At 41.0% G+C, this 19,796-nt stretch overlaps 1 protein-coding gene across 1 annotated transcript in view; it reads right to left on the reverse strand.

Annotated features, from left to right (window-relative positions):
- ipo11 (importin 11) overlaps positions 1-19,796 on the reverse strand; it is a 410,923-nt gene that overhangs the window by 118,535 nt on the left and 272,592 nt on the right. The window lies entirely within an intron of this gene.

The following is a 19,796-nucleotide window of genomic DNA, read 5'->3' on the forward strand; positions in this document are numbered from 1 at the left end:
GCAAGTAATTCACTTTCTGTCCCCCTAAAGACTGTCAATCACCTACAAAGCACAAATCAGGCATATAAATAAATACTCTCCAATTTCAGAGTGTGATTTCCATAAATCTGAATATGGTCAACAGCACAGAAAGTGTCTTCTGAGGTGGAAGAGCGAGAGTATGTCATTGAGACAGATTATCAGCCATGATCGTACTGAATAGCAGAACAGGCTTTATGAACTGAATGGCCTACACTGATTCCTATTTTCTATGCTCACTAGCTTGGTGAAGGCAATCCAATGAATAGTCACCAGAACTACAGCATTCAACATTCGTTCTCTCCACCAGCAATGCAGACGGGCAGCAGTATTTACCATATATAATCATACATGCAGAAACTCAGTAACTATACAGCAACAACTTAAACCTGTGATTTTTATCATCTGGAAAGAGAAAGTGAGCAGATGAATGAGAACCCTAGCAAGTTCCCCTCCAAGCCTTGCACGACCAGACCTAAAACTACACCGTTCCTTCACAGTCCGTGATCCACCACCTGCAGCTCACTTCCTAACAGCCTTCTGAATGTTCACTGCACATGCAATAGTTCAAAGTGCTGGCTCACTACCACTTTCTCAATGACAATGGACAACAAATTCTGACCCAGCCAGCAACTGATAGTTAAAAAAAGACTTACTTGGTGCTACTATTCTGGCCCACAGCATACACAGAAATGGCTGACTTTTAAAACTTAACCACTCATTTGCCATTAATGGGACTTTGCATGTCAAATGGCTACTGGATTTCTCTCTCAAAGGACAGGTTGTAAAGTTGGATATTCTCAGAACATGCTGCGTCACCATATAAATGGCCTTTCTTCTTTCTGTACATTGCAAATTTCCAATCTCAAAAAAGCTACGAAAATGTTACTCTTGAGAAACAGGCATAAAAATTAGAAATAGGGCAAATTGTTTCTGCAGATGTTTAGGCAGCCAGTTAGAAAATTATACTGACACAGTTTGGGAGTTTACATCATATCGTTTGCGACAAAGGAAGGATGAGGATGTGTGAGAACCTGAGAGTGGGGAAGGTAAGTGCAAAAAACAGGAGTAAGTAATTCAGCAGTAATAGAAGACAATAAGAGAGGGCAATGTACTAACAGATAAAAATCCATTTCAAGTCACTTGCAATGCTTCCAAACCTGCATTTATTTACTGATCATAGACTGAACAACCATAAGTACAAGTTGTTCTACATACATACAGGCAATGTTTTCAATGTGTGTTTATTCAAGAACAGCCCACTTTATTACTTCAGAGTGACACAGGAATATAACGTCCCTCTACACATCATTGTTCCACAAAAAAGAAGACATACTTCAAACATCGGCTGATCATGACAAACAATAAATGTGCAAATATACAACTTTTTCATCTTTTCCAAGGCACCTGTGGTTTTGCACATCCTCTACTAACCTTCAGATTACACCAAATAATTTGCATGAAAATATTCAGTGACCCAGTTACAAGCTCATGTAATTCACAGGAACAAGTAGGTAACAAGGAAAAGTAATTCTATCCACCTACACATGGCATCTAAAGAAAAATAAAAAACCTCTATAGCATCAAAGTATTGTGTAAAAATTAAAATTGATGATTAACAGAAACAGTATTATGGAAAATCAGAATTCAAAAACAATAAAAGGCATCCTCATATGAATAGCAGCAATTATTTGTGTTTTTGAAATTCAAAATGCAAAACAAATCCAAATCTTCTGGCGTTCAATAAGCATTTGTAGTTTGAAAATGGGGATTGTATCACTACACTTTAAAGTTTGAGCTTAAAGTTGGTTCTGGACATGTTCAAAGGATTGCATTTTCAAAGTAAAACATATTGAAAATGAGGAGGTTTGGCAATATTTACAAATTACCACAAATCAAAACCATGTACATAGGAACTAGGAGCAGGAATAGGCCACTCGTCCCCTCAAGCCTGCACTACCATCCTAGATATTTTTATACAACATATTTAAATGTGTTTTGATATACCTCTGGAGTAGGTGGGGCTCGAACCTGGGCCTTCTGTTGCAAAGGTAAGGTTATTTCCACTGTATTGCAAGAGCCCCACTGTCTCATCATTCCATAAGATTATAAAGAGTCTTATACAGCATAGAAACAGGCCCTTTAACGCAGCACATTAATCCGACCAACAAACACCAAACTAGACTAATCCCATTTGCCTGCAATTGCTCCATTGCCTTCCAAACCTTGTCATCTTAAGTGCTCGTCCAGATTACTGAAGGTTGCAAGAGCATGAGCTTCCGCCAGCCTCTTGGACAGCACATTCTACATTTCCACGACTGTTTAGGTGAAAGTGTTTTCCTCAGATCCCCAAAGCAAACCCAGCCTATCCAATCTCCTCATAACCAAGGTTTTTCATTCCAGGCAACATCCTTGTGAATCCCTTTGTACCTGTGCCATTGCAATCTTGTCCCTCCAACAGTGTGGCAATCAGAACTGCACACAGTGTTCTATTTGTGGCCTAACCAATGCTTTATAAAGTTGAAACAAGACTTCCTTGCTCCTATATTCTAGCCCAGTCTAATGAAGGGCAACCATCCCAAATACCATCTTCACCACTATCCACCTGCGCTGACACCTTCAGGGACCTAAGGACTTGTACATCAAGGTCACTTTATTCCTCAGCACTCCATGGGGACCGACCATTATTGTGTATATCTTATCCCTTATTGGACCTCCCAAAATGCATGACCTCACATTTATCAGGATTAAATGCCATATGGCCAATTTACAGCTGACCAATATCAGACTGTAGCCTGAGACCATTCTCCTCATTATCAATACCACCTATTTTCATTCCATTAAAAAATTTACGAATTATACCTTCCACATTCAAGTCATTATTGTATGTAACAACCAGCAAGGGTCCCAGCACTGATCCTTGTGATACTTCACTGTCACAGCCTTCCAATTACAAAAATATTCATCCACCATGACCCTTTGCCCTCTATTTGTAATCCAATTTTGGATCTCATGGACTCTTACCTCTTAGGACCAGCCTTCCATGTGGGATCTTGTCAAAAGCCTTCCTTGAATTCATGTAAACCACCTCAACTGCACTACCCTCACAATATATTTACTCACCTCTTCAAAAAACTCAATTAAATTAATCAGACAGAATCTCCCTCCAAAACATCCGTGCTGACTATCTGTGATCAATCCCTGCATTTCTAAATGTTGATCAATCCTGTCCCTCAGGAAAATTTCCAATACGATTCCCCACCTGTTGGAGTGCAGTTTGGGATACATCTCATCAGGCCCTCGTGTTTATGTACCTTGAAACCTGCTAAAACATCTCATACCTCTTTCTTGCTAATATGATCCTTACCAGGCCTCAACTACTGTTTCGCGCTAGCTCAACATTGCTCTCTTTGACATTTCAAAAAATTTACCTACTTCCTCTTTAAATGTTTCAGTCATCGAGTCTTCATAACTCACTGTGGTGGCGAAGTCCAGGCATTCACAATCTTCAAAAACACAATTCCTTTGTTTTAAATGAGAGTCCACTTATTCTTTAACAGGTGCTATATTTTGATATTCCTGGGATGGAGAGATCTATTCAACATTTGCTGCATCAAACCCTCTCAGAACATTCTTTGTTCCAAAGCAAGTTTCAATGCGGCAAATGAATGATTTTAGAAGCCACTGAAATCTACTGGAGCCCAAGTAGAATTTGTCAACAATACAAAAGTTAAATGACGTATAAATTAAATGATACCAAAGTCAGAGGAAGCAGAGCAGATGTGGACTACCTCAAGTGGTACCTGACTGATTGATATCAAAGACTCATGACGGATGCCTGGAGAGTAATGATTGACTTAATAATTTCCTGTCATCAGAAAGAGTCCTAAATTCAAAGCTGCATTCAAGATCACAGACTGATGGCACTACAATTTGTCGTCATATTACAGCAAATTCAAAGGCTACCATGCTGCTTGCAAATGATCCTTTCAAAACTGTGGTTTCATAGCCAAACATATTTACTGTACAATAAATTGCTGAATATGTCAGTAGTGATGATAACCAGACAATATTCCAGATTACTTACAGTGTGGAAACAGGCCCTTCGGCCCAACAAGTGCACACCAACCCTCGGAAGAGCAACCCACCCAGACCTATTCCCCTACATTTACCCCTTCACCTAACACTATGGGCAATTTAGCATAGCCAAGTCACATTACCTGCATATTTTTGGACTGTGGGAGGAAACCGGAGCACCCAGAGGAAACCCACGCAGACATGGAGAGAATGTGCAAACTCCACACAGACAGTTGCCTGAGGTGGGAATTGAACCCGGGTTCCTGGTGCTGTGAGGCAGCAGTGCTAACCACTGTGTCATCATGCTGCCCATATTGTCCAAGACTAAAAAAAACGTTGAAAGCTCAATTTACAAAACATAAACCACAGTCCATTATCAACATGAAATTGATTAATCACAACGATGTAACAGAGTAACAAAGAGGATCGATGAGAGCAGAGTGGTAGATGTGATCTATATGGACTTCAGTAAGGTGTTCAACAAGGTTCCGCATGGTAGACTGGTTAGCAAGATTAAATCACATGGAATACAGGACGAACTAACTATTTGACTCAAAGGTAGGATACAGAGGGTGGTGGTGGGGAGTTGCTTTTCAGTCTGGAGGCCTGTGACCAGCAGTGCATTACAAGGATTTGTGTTGGGTCCACTGCTTTTCATTGTTTGTATAAATGATTTGGATGTGAACACAGGAGGTATGGTTAGTAAGTGTGCAGATGACACGAAAATTGCTGGTGTAGTGGACAGCGAAGGTTACTTCTGAGTTCAACGAGACCTTGATCAGATGGGCCACTGGGCCAAGGCATGGCAGACAGAGTTTAATTCAGATAAATGTGAAGTGCCACATTTTTGGAAATGTCAATCAGGGCAGGACTTATACAGTGAATGGTAAGGTTCTGGGGAGTGTTGCTGAACAAAGAAACCTTCGAATGCAGGTCCATTGTTCCTTGAAAGTGGAATGGCAGGTAGACAGGATAATGAAGAAGGCATTTGTATGCTTGCCTTTGTCCCACTGGCTGTCTGCCAGAAGGTAAAGAGTGGGGATAAAAGGGTCCTCTCAAGATGGAAGCTCGTGTCTATGGTGCCCCAGAAGGATCAGTGTTGGGACAATTTTTCACTTCATACGTCAATAATCTGGATGAAGGAACTGAGGGCCTTGTGGCTAAGTTTGCAGATGATACAAAGATAGGTGGAGGGGCAGTTAGTACTGAGGAGGTAGGGAGGCTGCAGAAAGATTTGGACAGGTGAGGAAAGGGGGCAAAAAGATGGCAGGTGGAATACCCTGTGGGAAAGTGTGAGGCTATGCACTTTGGTAGGAAGAATAGAGGCATGGACTATTTTTTAAATGGGGAGAAAATTCAGAAATCTGAGTGCAGAAGGACTTGGGAGTCCTAGTCCAGGATTCTCTTCAGGTAAACTTCAACATTGAGTAGGTAGTTAGGAAGGCAAATACAATGCTGGCATGCATCATGAAAGGACTAGAATATAAAAACAGGGAATGTACTTCTGAGGCTTTAGAAGGCTCTGGTCCGACAACATTTAGAATATTGCGAGTAGGGCCCCATAACTCAGGAAGGATATATTGGCCCTGGACTGGGTTCAGAGAAAGCTCATGAAAATGTTCCAAGGAATGAAAGACTTAACATGTGAGGAATGTTTGAGGACTCTGGGACTATACTAAATGGTGTTTAGAAGGATGAGGAGGAATCTAACTGAAACTTACTGAATACTGGATGGCCTGGACAGAGTGGACATTGGGAAGATCTTTCCATTGGCAAGAGAGACAAGGATCCGAGGGCACAGCCTGAGAGTAAAGGGAAGACCCTTTAGAATGAAGATGAGTAGAAATGTCTTGCACCAGAGAGTGATGAATCTGGGGAATTCATTCTCACATGAGACTGTGGAGTCCAGGTCATTGAGTATAATTAAAACAGAGATAAATAAGTTATTGGTTGCTAAGGGGATCACAGGTCGCGGACAGAAAAAAAGGAAAATGGGGTCAGTCATGATCGAATGGCAAAGCAGATTTGATGGGCCGAATGGCCTAATTTCTGCTCCTATGGTCTTCCGGTCTTATTGGTCAGTGCATTTAGTATAGGAGTTCAGAGGTTAAAAGGGTTCAGCAAAGATTTACTAGGATGTTGCCAGGGTTGGAGGGCTTGAGTGAAAGGGAGAGGCTGAATAGGCTTGGGCTGTTTTCCCTGGAGTGTCAGAGGCTGAGGAGTAACCTTATAGAGGTTTATAAAATCATGAGGGGCATTGATAGTGTGAATAGCCAAGCTGCTTTCCTCGGGGTGGGGGAAGTCATGTACTTTAAGGGCATACGTTTAATGTGAGGGGGAAAGATTTAAAAGAGACCTCATGGGCAACATTTTCACATGGAGGGTCGTACATATACGGATGATCAGCGGTGAGGGTGGTACAATTATAACATTTAAAAAACATCTGGATGGTTATATGAATAGGAAAGGTTGAGGGTTATGGGCCAAATGCTGGCAAATGGAACTAGATTAATTTCTGGTCAGCATCTTGGTCACCATGTATGTGGCAGGTACTCATGTGACTCGTCCAACATAGTCTATCTGATATTCTGCAGGTAAGAATGCCCCGAGGCATGGTAAATTGGCGAGATTAAGCAGATACTACGACAACGGATGAATGGACACTGCGCAACAACCGCCAGACAGGGATGCTCACTCCCAGACAGGGAACACTTCAGCGGTCAGGGACATTCGGCCTCAGATCTTTGGGTGACCGTCCTCCAAGGTGGATTTGGGATACACAACAACGCAGAGTGGCCAAGCAAATGATGGTAGCTGAGACCTTGGATTCATGTCATACTACAGGTGACCCCACTACACTGTACACATACATACATACACAGACACACTCTCTCTCTCAGGCACACACACCCCACACTCTCACCCATGCATACACCCTCTCACAGGCATATACTCCATCACACGCTCACTCTATCTCAACTCTTTGGTAATAGAACCAGTCTGACTCAAGATTGGAATACATACAGACTCTAACCTTACCTTTAATGCATTATCTGAGTTGAGATGTTACTTGTTTTTTATATATTACCCCTAAGTTATCCTAGAATCCCGACAGTGTGGAAACAGGCTCTTCTGCCCAACAAGTCTACATCGACCCGCCGAACAGTCACCCACCCAGATCCATTCCCGATTACTCTATATTTACTCCTGACTAATGCATCTAACCTACACATTCCTGAGTACCATGGGCAATTTAGTGCGGCCAATTCACCTAACCTATACATCTTTGGACAGTGGGAGGAAACCGGAGCACCGGGAGGAAACCCATGCTGACACGGGGAGAATGTGCAAACTCCACATGGACAGTCACTCGAGGCTGGAATCGAACCCGGGTCCCTGGTGCGGTGAGGCAGTGCTTAGGAATGTGACTTGAAAGAAGTTCTGGGATTTATATATTAATGAATTGAAACCTGCAGCCCATTCTAAAAGATGAAAGACTTAACAGTAATCTAGGTTTGTTCAATATATTACATCAATGTATGACATTATGATCTTTTGCTATAAATTCTGTGTCCTATAATCCTATGCCACTAGCTACCTGATGAAGGAGCAGTGCTCCAAAAGCTTGTACTTTCAAATAAACCTGTTGGACTATAACCTAGGTGTCTTGTGATTTTTAACTTTGGCCACCCCAGCCCAACACCAGTACCTCCACATCATGGTCAGCATGAACGAGTTGGACCGAAGGGTCCATTTCCATGCAGTACAGCCCCAAATGCCTAAGACTTTGTTGACAACAGTTAAGAAATAATAAAATCACATGCTTGACCAAAACAAGAAAGAATTTCAAAATCAAATCTTTTCAGAGGAAGCAAAGTGAAAGTAATCAGTACTGAAAACCAAACTCCCCACTAATTAAAAGCACAGAAATATAGGAAATAGGAACAAAAATAAACCATTCAGCCCCTCAAGCCTCTTCTGTCAATCAACATGATCTTGGCTGACCATGCAACTTGGTACACTGTTTTGTTGTAAATGAGATGATTTTAGAAGCCAAGAAATAGGAGCCCAAGTAGAATGTATAACCAATACAAAATTAAGTGATGTACAAATTAAATGATACCAAAATCAGAGGATTCCTAGGATTATCCCCAGGATAGGGAAATTAAGCATATTCATTCACAAATGAAGAAAATGCTCAAGAAAAGGTCCAGATTAAGAAAGGCTGTCATCACTTACATTGAAATGGAAATGGTATCTCAGAGAGGCTCTTCTGTGTTTTTCTGGGAGGGACTTTTCTGCATTATTAATTCATGGGGTGTAGGTTCCACTAGTGGGTGTCATGCAAGCATTACTAACACATCTTGCTAATCGCTAGCTGCCCCGGAAAAGGTGGCAGTAAGCTGCGTTCCTCAACTGTTACAATTTATTTGGTTTCAGTAGAGCCACAATGTCATTAGGGAGGGAATTCCAGGATACTGACTCAGCAAAACTGGCGGAACAGTGAAGTAGTTCCAGGTCAAAGTTTGTGAGAAGATTTGTAGCTCAGGTGCTCGTTGTTGTGGTTCTGTTCGCCGCGCTGGGAATTTGTGTTGCAGACGTTTCGTCCCCTGTCTAGGTGACATCCTCAGTACTAGGGAGCCTTCTGTGAAGCGCTTCTGTGATCTTTTCTCCGGCATTTGTAGTGGTTTGAATCTGCCGCTTCCAGTTGTCAGTTCCAGCTGTCCACTGCAGTGGTTGGTATATTGGGTCCAGGTCGATGTGCTTATTGATTGAATCTGTGGATGAGTGCCATGCCTCTAGGAATTCCCTGGCTGTTCTCTGTTTGGCTTGCCCTATAATAGTAGTGTTGTCCCAGTCGAATTCATGTTGCTTGTCATCTGTGTATGTTGCTACTAAGGATAGCTGGTTGTGTCGTGTCGTGGCTAGTCACGAAAAGACACGACCAGCTATCCTTAGTAGCCACACACACAGATGACAAGCAACATGAATTCGACTGGGACAACACTACTATTATAGAGCAAGCCAAACAGAGAACAGCCAGGGAATTCCTAGAAGCATGGCACTCATCCACAGATTCAATCAATAAGCACATCGACCTGGACCCAATATACCAACCACTGCAGTGGACAGCTGGAACTGACAACTGGAAGTGGCAGATTCAAACCACTACAAATGCCAGAGGAAAGATCACAGAAGCGTTTCACAGGAGACTCCCAAGCACTGAGGATGTCACCTAGACAGGGGATGAAACGTCTGCAACACAAATTCCCAGCTCGGCGAACAGAACCACAACAGTTCCAGGTCAGGTTAGTGAATTCAAGGGGGACTTGCAGATGGTGGCATTCCCATATATCTGCTGTTCTTATTCTTCCAGAACATAATGGTTATTGATTTGGAAGGTGCTGTCCAATGGAGCCTTGGTGAGTCGCTGCTATACCATCTGCAAGATGCACTCATTGCTGCTACTGAGTGTTGATAATGGAAGGAGCGAATATTTGAGGATGCAGTGCCAATCATGTGAGCTGCTTTGTCCCGGATAATGTGAAGCTTCTTTAGTGTTTTTGGACTGGAATCATCCAAACCTGCAGGATTATTCTTTTATGCTCCTTACTTGGGCCTTGTAGATGCTGGACAGAATTTGGGGAGTCAGGAGGTGAGTTACAAGCTGAAAGATTGCTCGCCTCTGACCCACTCTTGTAGCAGTAGTAATATATATATAGCAAGTATAGATCAGCTTCTGGTCAATGGTAGCCGCCCCAGGATACTGGGGCATTAAATGACGGTAACACCATCGAATGTCAAGGCACAATGGGTTAGATTGTCTCTTACTGGAGCTATTCAGTGCCTGGCATTGTGTGGTGTGAACGTTACTTGCTATTTGCCAACCCAAGTCTAGATGTCCAGGTCTTGCTGCATTTGGTCATTACAAATGCCATCCTAGCACTGCTTCTGAAGAATAGGCCAGAGTAGGTCAGTGAAAATATTGAAAAAACTGAGACTGAGCAATGATTACATTTATTTTAAAACAAGACGGAAGAATATTGGAAATATAAAGCTGATTGCAAGACGGCACTTCAAGGGATGAAACTGAATTTAGTTTGGTAGATGGGAAAGAAAATTTATGTTAAATCTGTAGTGAAAACGAAGTATGAAATTACTTCAGTTCAATATAGGAACATTCCTATATGTGGTAAAAAGGGAAGGTAAATACTAGTGTGATATCTCCATGATTATGGACACTGGACATTTTGTTCAAGTTCCATTGTGATCTATTGTGAAACTGAATGCATTAAATCTGATTATTTCTGCACTTGCACCAAAAACAGCAGTAAAAGCCTCTAGATTGCTGTGACAGTACAAACAGTTAATTTGTATAAATTGGAAAGAGAGCCCATCAACACTAACTGGTGTTACTTGTACATGACTCTCTCTCTATTGTCATCCCACCCATACTAAGTGCTTGAATCTTAATGTCTTCTGTGAAGTGGCCTAGTGAACCACTCAACTGTAAACAGTTGCGACGAAGTTATAAGAAAATCAGAGCTAAAGTTAACAAATTAGGAACCATATCAGGATAAAACTCGTTCAATCTCAGCGAAATCAATCTGCAATTTAAAAAAAACTAGCTCGAGCATTCAAGACCAAGTCTATCAGTGGAATTTTTACATTATTTTACTTTAAAATTTCTTTAATTGGACAAAAACAGTGTTCTAATTGGGCCTGAATCTAAGATTACTTGAGCTTGAAGTATTTGTTTAATTCAGGTTTGCAACGAATTTATTCTTGCATTTTAACTAATCAGTTTCCACCTATGCATACATTTCTTTGCGCCAAGGGAGTGGGCAATGCTGACAGGCAACAATGAACTTCTGTTGCAATTTTTTTTCCAAGAAGGTAAAAATTACTTCATCTTGGAACAATTTATGTGTCGTTTTACAAAATATTCTCTTTATTTAATATGGCAAAAAGCAGTTACGCTTTTCAAGTTTGCAATGTACCAACTAGATGACTTGCTATCACATTATACTCAAAATTATAAATTAATCTGTATCTTCCTTTCATTAGATGATGATTATAAGAGTATTTTTACTGAACAGCTAAACAGTCAACCATGTTGTTTGATTTAAGAATGGTGACATTTGGTTGCTGATTCCTAAGAGACTTCACTGAAATAATCAAGAGATTACTTAAGTTACCAGAATAAAAAAACTCATTCTTTAATTTAATGTAACAGGTGCTAGAGCTAGGTTAAAGAAATTAACATGTAGGTTTTGTTGATTGAGTTGCTGTTTTATTCCAAAATAGCAGATATTTTCAAGTAAGTACCAGATGGTACACCTTGGCAAAAGGTCAATGTTTGAAATTATTGAACTGATAAAAACAGCACATATCAATCAAAACTCAAATGCCAACTGAAGCAGAGACCTTGCTAATATGAATACAAAAAGAAAAATCAGAATCTAATGGTTAGATGAATTTTAACAACTATATTCCAAAATTAACCTTAGGCTTATCATTTCAAATGTCAAATTCTTGATAATTAATACGTATTCTGGACATGGCGTGCTATATTTTCATAATAATGTATGCTTAAAACCACACTAGTAATTAACATGCCAGTCATAGAGGCTACAGATGTGTTCTATTATGATTTATACTGAAGCATGATTCAGAACTTTGTGTATAAATTTAGAAGGCTTGAGCACCAGCTACAACTTGCAATTCCAAGGCTACTCTCAGTGGTTAAGAATCCCTTACAAATGGCAAAAAAAACATGCTGCTTATATGCTGATTCATTAAGTGCATAACATCAATGCATGTGTAACTGGACAGTCAATGAAAATAGGTTCAACCAACAAGGCATCAAGGAATAAACTTACAAGAAAATACAAACAACACGATAAATAAATGCCTTAGCTTTAATTTTAGTCTGAATGAATGTGAGAATTAGTGGCCTGGATGTCTCATAGTATTTCTGGTGTGGCTGTCTCAGATCACTAGTGTGACTGTATAAAACTGACTGCAATTTCTACCACTTGTACATCCGTAGTTAAATGCAGAATCCAGAAGCTGCCATTAGAGATAAATTGCTCAGCCAGAGTCACGATTTCAGTCTTCACAGATTAGATGAAAATAGAATTCACTGATTTGATTTGAACTTAAACTAATTACCCACTATTTTCATTGTAAAGATGATTGAAATCTTGACCATTAACCAACAAGTAATAACTGAGGTTTTAAATGATGTACCAAGTCCTAATTATTGCACAACCTCTCTAGGCTCTTAAAACATGGAGTCTCACTCAAAACAAAACAACACAATACATTGCAGGACTAGTGTCCACTGACCTTTACTGTGACCTGTGCTTCGGTCATTTGAAGTTTGTGCTGTCATTTGTGGTCTTACAGTGTTTTATTTAAAAAAAACACAAGCAATAAACAGCGAAGAGGGTTACCTCAGATTACAACAGGATCTGGACCAGATGGGCCAATGGGCTGAGAAGTGGCAGATGGAGTTTAATTCAGATAAATGCAAGGTGCTACATTTTGGGAAAGCAAATCCTAGCAGGACTTATACACTTAATGGTAAGGTCCTAGAGAGTGTTGCTGAACAAAGAGACCTTGGAGTGCAGGTTCATAGCTCCTTGAAAGTGGAGTCGCAGGTAGATAGGATAGTGAAGGAGGAGTTTGGTATGCTTTATTTTTTTGGTCAGAGTATTGAGTACAGGAGTTGGGAGGTCATGTTGACGCTGTACAGGACATTGGTTAGGCCACTGTTGGAATATTGCGTACAATTCTGGTCTCCTTCCTATCGGAAAGATGTTGTGAAACTTGAAAGGGTTCAGAAAAGATTTACAAGGATGTTGCCAGGGTTGGAGGATCTGAACTACAGGGAGAGGCTGAACAGGCTGGGGCTGTTTTCCCAGGAGCATCAGTAGGCTGAGGGGTGACCTTATAGAGGTTTACAAAATTATGAGGGGCATGGATAGAATAAATAGACAAAGTATTTTCCCTGGAGTCAGGGAGTCCAGAACTAGAGGGCATAGGTTTAGAGTGAGAGGGGAAAGATATAAAAGAGACCTAAGGGGCAACTTTTTCATGCAGAGGGTGGTACGTGTATGGAATGAGCTGCCAGAGGATGTGGTGAAGGCTGGTACAATTACAACATTTAAGAGGCATTTGGATGTGTATATGAATAGGAAGGGTTTGGACGGATATGGGCCGGGCGCTGGCAGGGGGGACTAGATTGGGTTGGGATATCTGGTCAACATGGACGGGTTGGACCAAAGGGTCTATTTCCATGCTGTACATCTCTATGACTCTATGACATGATAAGTAATAAGTAAAGAAAGTCAAGCTTATACATCGACATACAAACACAGAAAATAGGAGCAGGAGTAGGCCATTTAACCCTTCATGCCTACTCAATCATTATGATGATGGCTGATCATCTAATTCTATAGTCTATTCCTGATTTTCCCCATATCCTTTGATCCCTTTAGTCCAAAGCATTACATCCAACTGCTTCTTGAGATCATACAACATTTTGGTCTCAACTGTTTTCTGAGGTAATAAATTCCACACATTCACCATTACCTGTATGGAGAACATTTGCCTCACCTCAGTCCAAAATGGCCTATGCTGTAACCTTAGATTGTGAACCCTTGTTCTGGTCTCCCCCGCCATCAGGAACATCGTTTCTGTATCTACCCTGTCTAATCCGGTTATAATTTTATGCATTTCTATGAGAACTGCCCCCTCCCTCCCATTCTTCTGAATTAAAATAAATATAATCCTAATTGACTCAACCTCTCCTCATAATACAGTCCTGCCAACCAGGAATTAGTCTGTTAAACTTCCACTGCACCCTCTCAATAGCAGGAATATCCTTTCTAAAGATTCATATTTAAGTGCACTGACCTGTGGAACTCAGGCACGTTAAAAACCCCCCAAGTATTTCACAATAAGTTTTCTTTCCTAAGCACAGTTACTATTGATACAGTATATGGATGATGTGGCAGCCAATCTTCACAAAGCAAGATATCACTCCTTTTTCCATCATTAGTGTCAGGGGACCTTCAAACTCACTCAAAAGACAGGATCTTCAACAAATAATATTCCCTTACATACTGCACTAACATATTGGCGTAAACTGCTCAAGTTTCTTAACCAGGGTTTGAATTCTCATACTTCTGATTCAGAGGTAACAGTGCTATCACAATGTCAAGGTTAACTATAGCCCACGTGGGAGCTAGACTCATTCACTGGTCTTCAACAAATCAAGAATATAGAGTCATAGCGTCAAAAAGATGGACAGCATAGAAACCGATTCTTTGGTCCAACTCGTCCATGCCGACAAGATATCCAAAATTAATCTAGTCTCACTTGCCAGCATTTGGCCCATATCCTTCTAAACCCTTCCTATTCAGAAACCCATCCAAATGCCTTTTAAATGTTGTAATTGTACCATCCTCCAACACTTCCTCTGGCAGCTCATTACATACATGCACCACCCTGTGCACGAAAATGTTGTCCCTCAGATCCTTTGTAAATCTTTTTCCTCTCACCTTAAACCTACGCCCTCTCATTGTGGACTCCCTCAATCCAGGGAAAACACCTTGGCTATTCAACCTGTCCATGCCCTTCATGATTTTATAAACCCCCATAAGGTCACCCCTCAGCCTCCAACGTTCCAAGGAAAACAGCCCCAATTTATTCAGCCTCACCTTATAGCTCAAACCCACCAACCCTAGAAACATCCTTGTAAATCTTTTCTGAACCCTTTCAAGTTTCACAACATCCTTCTGATAGCAGGGAGACCAGAACTGAACACAGTATTCCAAAAGTGGCCTAACAAATGTCGTGTACAGCCGCAACATGATCTCCCAACTCCTATACTCAATGCACTGACCAATAAAGGCCAAATGCCACGTTCACTATCCTCTCTATCTGCAACTCCATTTTCAAGGACCTATCAACTTGCAGTTCCCAAGGACCTTCCCATTAGGTGTGTAAGTCCTGCCCTGATTTGCCTTTCCAAAATGCAGCACTTCACATTTATCTAGGTTAAACTCCATCTGCTGCTACTCTGCCCATTGGCCCACTCCCCCCACCTTATCTCAGATCCAACCTTCCAACTCAGCAACGCCCCCTTGACCTGTCCTACCTGTCCATCTTTCTTCTCACCTATCCACTCCATCCTCCTCTCCAACCTATCACCTTCACCCCCAAATTCATCTGTTTATCACGTTTTCAGCTACCTTTCCCTCAGTCCTACACCCCTCCCATTTATCTCTCAACCCACTTGGGCCACCCCATCATTCCTGATGAAAAGCTTATGCTCGACACATCGATTCTCCTGCTACCCGGATGCTGCCTAACCAGCTGTGTTCTTCCAGCACCACACTCTTCGACTCTGATCTCCAGCTTCAGCAGTACTCACTTTCTCCTAGCCTTCTTCGTTGTCCACTACACCTCCAATTTTGGTGTCATCTACAAACTTACTAATCATACCTTTTATGTTTATATGCAAATGGTTTATATAAATAATGAAATGCAGTGGACCCAGCACTGATCCTTATGGCATACCACTAGTCACAAGCCTCCAGTCTGAAAAACCCTCCACCCCCATCCTCTGTCTTCTACCTTCAAGCCGGTTCTGTATCCAAATAGCTAGTTCTCCCTGTATTCCATGTGCTTTAACCTTGCTAACCAGTCTACCATGAGGAACCACCGCTCTGTCCTCATCAATCCTCTTTGTTACTTCTTCAAAAAACTCAATCAAGTTTGTTAGGCATGATTTCCTATGCATAAAGCCATTTGACTATCCCTAATCAGTCCTTGCCTTTCCAAATACATTTATATCCTGTCCCTCAGGATTCCTTCCAGTAACTTGCTCATCACTGACGTCAGGCTCATCACTCTATAGTTCTCTGGCTTTTCTTTTCTACATTTCTTAAATAGTGACACCACATTAGCCAACCTCCTGTCTTCCAGCACCTTACGTGTGGCTATCGAACTTAGAAATATCTCAAAGGGCTCAACAATTAATTCCCTAGCTTCCCTCAGAGACTATTTCCGCCACTCTTGACCATGACTAATCACCTACTTTAATACTATTTTTCAACGTTATTCCCTTTAATAATCTGTTTTGTAAAAATTACAAAAAATTGCACCCATCTCAATGAAGATACTCTTCTTCTCAAGCTAAAACTCTTACCCCTTCTCTTGAGAATGTGTTCCCTGATTCTCGAGTCCCAAGCTAGGGAAATCAAGAATTACCTCCACAATCCATGGGTTAATAAGGGGCAATATTAACTAGGATCCTGTTCCAGATTACTATTTTGTGACTCACGTTGTAACACTGAATTGTTATGATAATGGTAAACAAAGAGTCTCAACACTCTCTGAAGTCCTATCAAACTTGAAAGGTCAACTTTGCTTCTCTCTCCATAGATGCTGCCAGACCTGCTGAGTTTCTCCAGCAATTTGAGTAGTGAGCATGGCTTTGTGTGTGAGAGATGTTGCCTCACAACTTTGTTAGAATTCTTTGATGAAGTGACCAGGAAGGTTGATGAGGGCAAGGCAGCAGTCTATATAGATTTCAGTAAGGCCTTTGATAAGGTTCCACATGGAAGGCTGCTCTGGAAGGTTAGATCGCATAGAATCCAGGGGGAGATGGCAAATTGGATACACAATTGGCTTGATGATAGGAAGCAGAAGGTAATATTGGAAGGATGCTTGTTGAACTGGAGGCCAATGAATAATGGAGTGCCTCAGGGGTTGGTGCTATGCCCATTAATGCTTGTTAAGTTGTTGCGGACTAGGCCAGACTACTCAAAACATTCTTAAGCAGGCAGCCCAGACTGTAACTTTGCAGTGTGTTTTGGTAAGTGTACAGTGAAAATTACCCCAAGTAAGTTAGCTAGGTTGACTACCAGGTTTTAAAACAGACAAAAATTTACTCAAAAATACAAAATGAAACACAAAGTACAGAATAAAGAATACCTACAGAACTCAGTCTATCCAAACTGGACTTAATTATGCTGTTCTGAAATGCCCAACAGTCCCAATAAATAAACCCCTTAAACGCAGAGCAACAAATGAAACAAATGCTTACAGGTCAAAGTTAGAAGGACAGAAAGAGAGAGAGTTTAGAAGCCTGTTTCCACACAGCTACACTGTTGAACTCCTAACTCAATTCAGTTTCCAGGACTGGCCACTCCCTTTTCATTATACAAGTCACTTCTAAACATAAAAGCTTTGGCCTAAAGTCTCATCTGATTAAGGAAAAAGGCCTCTCAATACCTTTTTATCTCTACCAAACTCGGCTATTTCGGAGCCTGGCCTGTTTATGACCCCACTGAAAAAAATCAAGGGCACAGTATCCTTGAGAAAAGGAACAGCTTTTCAAAAAAAAAAAGCAGCTTTGTGACAGTTATCTCTATTAATGATTTGGATGAGAATGTGAGAGGCATGATTAGTGAGTTTGCAGATGACACCAAAATAGTGACACTAAAATAGCATATTAAAGAGGGTCTGTGCGAGTGTGATCATGTGTAAGAGTTTTATGGTGTATGAATGCATGCGTGTGAATGACAGTGTACTAAGTGTGTGTGTGTATCGTGTGGTGGGGTCACCAGTAGTGTGACATGAACCCAAAATCCTGATTGAGGCCATCCTCATGGGTACCAAACATGGCTATGAGCCTCTGCTTGGCGACTCTGCATTGTTGTGTATCCTGATGTTCGGCTTGGAGGTTGGTCACCCGAAGATCCGAGATTGAATGTCCTTGACCACTTAAGTTTTCTCTGACTGGGAGGGAACACCCCTGAGTGGCGATTGTTGCACAGTTTCCATTTATCTGTTGTCATAGCATCTGCTTGGTCACACCAATATATCATGCCTCAGGCCCTGCACATATGAGACAATCACATGTGTATCTGCCATACATGTGATGGGTGGTGTCCCCACATGTAATGGCAGTATCCATGTCAACACTCTGACACATCTTGCATTGGTTGCCATGACAGGGTTGTATGGTGTTGTGGTCAATGTTGCCTTAAAGGCCAGGCATTTTGATGCAAACAATGGTCTGTTTAAGGTTTGGCGGTTATTTAAAGGCAAGAAGTGGAGTCATGGGAAGATCTTGGTGAGATGCTCATTCTGATCGATAACGTGTTGCATGCTGTGAGAAGTACTGGATGATGAAGGATACCCTATCGGTCATATCCTGTGTCTCTCCTGAGGAGATAATTATGGTTTCTCACTGTTGCACATCGGAATTGGCGAGCGATAAGTTGAGCATTGTATGCTGATCTTATGAGGGCATTCTTCAGCAACTTCAGGTGTCCATCATGTTCCTCCTCATCTAAATAGATCCTGTGTATGCGTAGGTCTTACCTTTAAGGTATAGCTGTTTTAATATGTTTAGGGTAGAAGCTAGAGAAGTGCAGCATCATCAGGTTATCCGTTTGCGGTAGATTGAGGTGCTTGTCACTTGACATTAGTTTGAAACCAGTAATATTTAAACAAAATCTATCTAAATTGATATTACCATGTCATCTAAATTTAGCATCAAGAAATTTGCAACTGGTTTACTTCACAAGTCTACCGAAAGTTAACATATTGGGAAGCGAAAGGCTATCCTGCCAGTTAACAAACTTGAGAAAGAGTATGTAGACTAAGGAATGTACAAATGTCAAGATTAGAGTAATACTGGAAAGGCCCAGCAGGTCAGGCAGCATCCGAGAAGCAGGAATTCTTGATGATTCCTGATGAAGGGCTTTTGCCTGAAACGACGATTTTCCTGCTCCTCGGATGCTGCCTGACCTGCTGTGCCCCTCCAGCAACACTCTAATCTTGAATCTAATCTCCAGCATCTGCAGTATCCACTTTCGCCTAAAGTGCAAATGCATCAATATTAACAGCTTGGGGGAGACAAAGAAAATGAATTTGACAACAAGAACTGTAAACTCTCTCTGGATGTCTCTCTCATCAACTTTAAAAGTCAGTGTCTTGTGAAAATTAACTTGGGATGACCATCACTCACTGAGCATTTACAACTTGTGCTACTACTGCAGAAACGAGGCATCAACTGATCAATTAGCCTAATATTTAAAATCTAACACCTCAATGATTCTAAGAACTTTAAACTATAACTTCCTGCCTGCATAGATATTCTTCACCTTTTTTTTAAGCTTATTATATGTGTTTGATATTGTGTTTTCACTCATTTTTTTCCTCTTTCCTTCACTAAAGGAAATCTTGTAATTTGACTCCTTCATATTGATCTGGTTAATTACATTTTAATTGAATTGTATAGGCAGGTAATTTTAAAACAAATACATTGCTGTGGCCAATCAAAAAGGGTCTAAAGAAGGGTAGCCAATTCTCCCTCCTCACTTTGTCATCACAAAAATGTATATGCTGGGTCTGAATAGCATCATTCATTTTGACCTATTGTAATCTCTGGGGTGTAAGTAATTTGTTGTGGAAAAAACAAGGAAAATTATGAAAATATTACGTTTGAAGATCTGTGTGACTTCAGGTCGAGGAACTGGAACTTGATTATACTGTGATCAGACAAAAATAAAAAGGGAGATTCAGAATGTGATGTAAAGGTAATATTTTGCTGTTAGTAAAGTTTGATAGCAGGGACCTTATTGTGTGTGAAAGAGCCTGACAAAGTTGAAGTT

This window comes from Chiloscyllium punctatum, chromosome 1, assembly GCF_047496795.1.
Source record: "Chiloscyllium punctatum isolate Juve2018m chromosome 1, sChiPun1.3, whole genome shotgun sequence".
NCBI classification, from domain to species: domain Eukaryota; kingdom Metazoa; phylum Chordata; class Chondrichthyes; order Orectolobiformes; family Hemiscylliidae; genus Chiloscyllium; species Chiloscyllium punctatum.